We start from the raw sequence: 6,865 nt of genomic DNA, 5'->3' as shown, positions 1-6,865 counted from the left end.
CTATCCACATTCCTCCTTTCCTCGTTTCAAAATGGGACACCACCTCTGTTTACACAACGCCCGAATGATCGTCCACCATGATGGAAGTTTCTTCTGTGTCAGTTGAATTAGATACTTGGTGGAAGTATTGGGGGATTGGAGATTTCTTGAGCTTGTTTCTTTCCCTCACTTTACGAATTTCATCCCAACAATAATAATTTCTATTTCATCGTATCAATTCCCTTATTTCATAACATCAAATGTCATGAGATATATTGCAAAGGTTGGCCTAAGAGTTGGCCAGTCGTAGGCTACTACTTGCTCTGTAAAATTCTCACAATCATGGCCGACGAAAAAGACGGATAATATCGATGGCGAGAACTTATTTATTCTTCGAAGTATATCTACTCGTAGATCTGATGATCGCTAGAGAACTGCCTGCGTCATCGATGTGATATCTCCTGGACACTAGTTCTTTTATCTCATCACTTTCTCCTAGGAAGCTACTACTCACATTAAATTGTATGTTCGCAGTACCAAAGCAAGTTCTCTCCATTCACAATGAAAATAAATATAGGGTGACCTTAACATCAGACATTTGACTTTTGAAATCATACCACTTCCTGAAAGCCTTATTTAATTTGAATAAAGGAAAAACATAAAGAGAATGGATTGTCGCGTAAGAGGTAATGCTGGAATGGAATTAATTTGTATCATCTCGTGGGGTGCGGCGACTTGTGACGGAGTGTACATTTGCTTGCATTTTCCACTCTGGAATTAATCCCATTCGAGCTTTGCCAGTCTTATTAGGTCACACAAAATGCCTTTCTTGGAAATAACGAAACCACGTTTTTTGCAGGCTCCTATGATTTTCACGTAACTGTACTTGGCATCGGAAAGGGTTGTAATGTACCTCTCCCAAAAAGGCTCGATTTTCTTGGGCATTGCTACTGTGATACACCGTGCACTCTGATTATGAAATCACTCACTACCCGTCTGTCACCTCTCGCCGCAATTCAGCTGTTATTCTAGATATAAATCCCATTAAACATCGGTGTGATTTCTGACGCACATGACGTCATTCAAATTCCTTATCAGATATCGGAAACAACCCTGTATTTTGTTTCTTTCATTCTGAATTTGAAAGCAACTTTTTTTGTTTGTTTTGAATTAATTATAATTGCACAGTATTTTTAAATTGGCTATGCTACAGCTTAACTAATTTTTTGTTAATGTATTCATAACCTTCGGAAGTGTAGGTATTGCATGAATGAATGAGTGAATGAATAAGTGGGTGAATGAATGAATGAATGAATGAATAAGGGAAATGGGAGGAGAAACATTTAAAAGGTATGCGAAATCGCGTCCTTGCAATGGAGTTTGGGGCTGAGAAAAATTGAATATGTGAGCTCCAAGTCTGTTGGCCACTTGTCTCAGTCCAGGTTCCGCCGTTCCACTGAAGAAACTTTGGAGAATTTAGAAGGGGAAAGCCGAAAGCTGACGTGACCTAATGCCTAACACATAAAGAGGAAGAGAGAAGCTGGACAGAACAGCATCAAGACAGGTACGCCGAAAGAAGCTAAAAGTCTGCACATTGAGTAGTACCGCCGCAGTGCTCGGAGAAGTTTCGAGAGCTCTCACTATAGTAGTGACTCTCGAGTAAACTCGCTCCGAGTACCGAAGACAATATGCGAAAACCAAGATTCCTTTATCGAAGGCTTTAATTTGAAAATACATCGAACATTTTATGGGGAGAGCTCATCCCGAAATTTGTCTTAGCGACTTAGGAAAACCACGGGACATCCACAGGCAGGATGAGTTGTCCCAATTTAGGAGACTAGCCAATTGGTTCTTGGTGAGGCTACTGAAATATGTCTAGATCGGCCCTGAAGATGTTATTTGAGAAAGGTGGTTGATTGTTGTAATAGCCCGAGTTGAATTTAAACACGAGACAGGATATTGGAATGTTTCTGGTATAAAATGAGCTGGGGATGTGTCTTGAGTTTGATCATCAATCAGGAAATAAGTGCTTGTCGCTTCATATTTTGAACCAAGATTTTCTAGTCTCAGTGACACATGTTGACAACTCAGTCCATAACGGATTTCCACCGTATTTTTCGTTGCATATCTTAAACATTATTCTATGCCTGTCGCATAAGACATTTTCACACCAATAACTGCGTCTTGTTAACTACACATATGATGAGAGAGAGATGGAACGGAGAAAAATTCTCTCCGGCGCCGGGATTTGAACCCGGGTTTTCAGCTCTCCGTGCTGATGCTTTAACCACTAAGCCACGCCGGATACAATCCCGACACCGTTGAGAATCGTCTCAGATTAAGCTCCATCTCTTGGGTTCCCTCTAGTGGCCGCCCTCTGCACTACGTCATAGATGTCTATGCACGCAGGACCGAAGTCCATACATGTGTAGAGGTGCACTCAGATGAGTGACTGGTTGGCCGGGGTCCGACGGTATGGGCGCCGTCTTTAAATCACAAAGTGATTTATTACGCATATCATATTTATTTTGATGTACCGAAGTACATATGATATTTCCATGCAGATATTCTGCTTTCTCAGATGATGAGTGCACCTCTACATATGTATGGACTTCGGTCCTGCGTGCATAGACATCTATGACGTAGTGCAGAGGGCGGCCACTAGAGGGAACCCAAGAGATGGAGCTTAATCTGAGACGATTCTCAACGGTGTCGGGATTGTATCCGGCGTGGCTTAGTGGTTAAAGCATCAGCACGGAGAGCTGAAAACCCGGGTTCAAATCCCGGCGCCGGAGAGAATTTTTCTCCGTTCCATCTCTCTCTCATCATCTGAGAAAGCAGAATATCTGCATGGAAATATCATATGTACTTCGGTACATCAAAATAAATATAACTACACATACTTTTTCGTGGGGACGAAAAACGAAAAATTGAACACAATTCTGTAAAGTTACTGAGAAGAAGATCTGATGTGCTGCAGTCACAAGTTACTTTCCTTATCTGTAGAAGTGGTGCGTTCCGAATTAGAGAAGCGAAAAGTTGTTTTTCTGAAATTGCTCGATCTATCCCGGTTCTGTTCATTCATTCATTCATTCATTCATTCATTCATTCATTCATTCATTCATTCATTCATTCATTCATTCCAGGTTCCAAACAACAGTTCCGAAATGACGGTTTGACAAGCTAATTATTAGCTGGAAATTTGATACTGTGTAGTCTATCGTCTTGGGAGAAGTTCTAGGAAACTGTATGACGTAACACGCTATTGGATATGACGGAATAAACTGTACTCCCAGCTCGAGAGCTAACCTAGTGGTTTCGCAATTGTTAGTTGTGTTTGAAGTAGGAAAAGATTGTGGTACATCATTTCAGTACAAAATATTTATCCTGAGATTTAGAAAATTTAAGTGAACTCTTGATTCTAGGAGAAAGCATAAATGAAATAACTATTGTAATGAGTACAAAACATATTGAACTTCGTTCTAGACTTTCCTATAGTGTTCTCGCTGTAGAATTGCTGGCAGAGAACATCAACACAAAAATAACAAAATAAAGACAACAGTTTTCTGTTATATTTGTTGATGTCGTCATTTGTAACATTTTATTTCCAACCTAACGTATGTTGCGCGTAGTAGAGAAATATTTCGAAAACATATTTTGTCAATGATTACATAGTAATTGCCCAAAGAATATGGCATCATTACATGACATCAATACTGCCAGCTGTGTTCGAAACATAGGGCTACCTGTCTGATTTATAGAACCGTGATAGAGTTCGGGTATGGTTTTGTAAGTCCACCGCTGTGGAGTAACGGTTAGAGTTCTTGGCCGTGAACCGTGAAACTAGCGGATCCGGGTTCAAATCCTTGTGTGGCTTGGTGGATAAAGCGCCAGCACGTATAGCTGAAAACTCGTGTTCGAGTCCCGGTGCTGGAGAGAATTTTTCTCCGTTCTACTCATTCTTCACCATTCCTTACTTAGTTTTCCCTTTGCAGTAGATTCTAGTTCCCTCTTTTGGGTTTGCTGACTTGATTCATCAGCCGCAGTTTGATTGAGCTGTCTCCCGTTCTATCTTTTCTATCCTGGTCATCGTTCTCGTGGATGTTCCTGACCTCAGATACAGATTTCTTCTTAATTACACCTGTGTCATCACTATCCGCTTCTCTCCTTAAGCCACGTTTAGAGGTTTAGCTTCGAAACTACTTGCTGCTTTGTACCTGAAGCTTGTTGAACTCTTTACCACAGATCTTCAGTTTCTTCTTAATTTACGCTGCTATGTTCTAATGCTATCTGAATTTTTTTATCTTCTCCCTGCATAATTGTGTTCTCTACGTTTGCTTTCGTCTCCTTCTGTTCGTTGTCCACTGTCGTTCTCCTTGCTGTTCTTCGTTCTCGCTGCTGAATTCTCGTATACTCATCTATCCAAAATTCCGGGTGGTTTTCGTTTTTCACATAGAACTCTACATTTTAAAATTTTCCCTTCATTTTTAATTTCTTGTCTTACAGTTTTGCGAAATGACCTTAATTCCTAGCTGCATTCATAAATGGAAGTAGAAGCTTCCTTCTCTTTCTTACTTCATAAGTCAGGTCCCTTTGTACTCTCAGCTTGGATCCAGTAAATTTTTTTTAAATTGTTCAGAATGACTTCCCTAATTCTGATATCCGTAAAACACACTAGGATTGGTCTGTTGTAACTTTTTCCCAGCTTACAAGTTTGCTTTTTGTGCTATTTCCAAACAGTGTTCGCGTTGTAGTTCTTCCACACCGAAGATTATCAGATTTCTTTTTTTTATTTTATTTTCGAAATAGATAATTTTTTCCTTGATTTTTTTTTATTTTCACTTATTAATTTTTCCATCTCCTCACTGTTGTTGTCCACTTTTAGTCTCAAGTTTTCTAGTGTCTGGTTCTTCTTCTTTTGTTCCTTCTGATTTGATACTACAATACTGTTCCTTGATCCTTCTCCTAAATCTTCATTCACTTTCTCACTCCGCGCTGTCACATGTTGTGCACATCTTTTCATCCTTTATCTTAGATATCGTATTATTTTTTTATAATATTACTCGTAGGGCGTCTATATTCGATCACCTAGAGCTCTCTTCGCACTTGTCTGTACTCTTCGAGTTGTTACTGTAGACTGACGATTGAACGTATTTAATATCTTCGAGTCAAATTATTTGGAAATAATGCACACGAAATACATTACTGTTAATATTAAGAAGACGATTGTCCCATTTTAAATAACAAAAAAATCATAAGGAGGAGAATTGGAATAAACTCTTAAAATATAACAGTGACATTAGTATCGACTAAAGTACTCTTTTGAAGACAAAATTTTTATTACACGCAGAATTGTCCACACTTTTAATTTCCAAACCTTCCCATATTACACCAGCCGGGAAAGAAAGGATTAGTAGCCGTGGTCATAAATACACTTGTTATGCCCAGATGAAGTACTGTAGCAAAGTGCGTGTAATTTAACATATACATATCACTTTTAACTCAAGACTTTAGTAAATAAAGAAAAAAACATCGAGGGAGGTCATTACAATATTCGAATACCTATTTTATCTATTTTATTAGCTACTTAAAAAACCTAATGTAGGCCTACATATCAAATCCAATGTCATACTTTCAGGTTTACCTACAACTCCTGGCGTACAGTCCGGAAAACGAAAGTTTATCTTTTTATATACATTAGGCCTACAGTACTTAGATGGATATGAAATTATTTAATTTACGTATAATCCATGTATTGTGGGCCCCTGTCACCACGGCATGGCGCGTCCTCAGGTTGCGGATAGAGGAGACGGCCTCCAGATATGGAGGGTAGCTGCGAATATATTGAATAAGCAGTCGTGGACAGTCGATAAGGGGTGGTCCTCCAGCTTGGGAGTTGGGCGAAGGGCTAACAACCCATCACCGTAAAAACAGCTTGTTACGAAACCTTACAATAAGCCTCGGAATGACTCTTACTTTGAAAGAGGAACAGAGATTAAGGGTGTTTAGGTGCTTAGGAAAATTTTTGGAGCTAAGAGGGATGAAGTTACAGGAGAATGGAGAAAGTTATACAACACAGAACTGCACGCATTGTATTCTTCACCTGACATAATTAGGAACATTAAATCCAGACGTTCGAGATGGGCAGGGCATGGAGCACGTATGGGCGAATTCAGAAATGCATATAGAATGTTAGTTGGGAGGCCGGAGGGAAAATGACCTTTGGGGAGGCCGAGACGTAGATGGGAGGATAATATTAAAATGGATTTTAGGGGGTTAGGGTATGATGGTAGAGACTGGATTGATCTTGGACAGGATAGGGACCAGTAGCGGACTTATGTGAGGGCGGCAATGAACCTCCGGGTTCCTTGAAAGCCAGTAAGTAATTAAGTAAGTATGTAAGTAAGTAAGTAGGTAATTAAGTATGTAAGTAAGTAAGTAGGTAAGTAAGTAAGTAAGGAATTACTCACATATAGATAGATACATAACAAGAGGAAAATTTACGGGATATTTTTATGTAGTTATATACAGTATATCAATTAATTTGTTAATTGCCTGTGTTATGGTTTGACACACTCATATACCTTCTTCTAATTCTCAAAGTTACAGGGATTCATTGATGCTTCCAAGCCAGTTCTTTCTTCCTGCTCCAAATAATTGCTGATGCGTTGTGCGTGTGTTTAGTAAACTGTCCCAAGTCAAATTTAAACCTCATAAGTTACCAATAAGGCATCACTCATGAGATAACGAAGCCAGAAGATAACGGGTTAGAGTGACCAGTTCCTTTCCCCCTCCACTGGTTAGTAACATATTACACTAATCAGACTTCAGCTGTATACAAAAATTGTTCTTCCTCTGACACATGTCGTTAAGTGAGATGCACTGT

The 6,865-nt window shown here is 39.4% G+C and overlaps 2 non-coding genes across 2 annotated transcripts; one reads left to right on the top strand and one right to left on the bottom strand.

The window, feature by feature from the left end:
• Nucleotides 1–2,212: 2,212 nt before the first annotated feature.
• Nucleotides 2,213–2,284, bottom strand: TRNAS-GGA (transfer RNA serine (anticodon GGA)). The gene has a single exon. It is a non-coding gene; the product is annotated as a tRNA-Ser (tRNA).
• A 418-nt stretch (nt 2,285–2,702) lies between these two features.
• On the top strand, nt 2,703–2,774 carry TRNAS-GGA (transfer RNA serine (anticodon GGA)). The gene has a single exon. It is a non-coding gene; the product is annotated as a tRNA-Ser (tRNA).
• The last annotated feature ends 4,091 nt before the right edge of the window (nt 2,775–6,865 follow it).

Source organism: Periplaneta americana, chromosome 2 (assembly GCF_040183065.1).
Source record: "Periplaneta americana isolate PAMFEO1 chromosome 2, P.americana_PAMFEO1_priV1, whole genome shotgun sequence".
NCBI classification, from domain to species: Eukaryota; Metazoa; Arthropoda; class Insecta; order Blattodea; family Blattidae; genus Periplaneta; species Periplaneta americana.
This window is presented reverse-complemented; position numbering and strand designations above follow the sequence as displayed.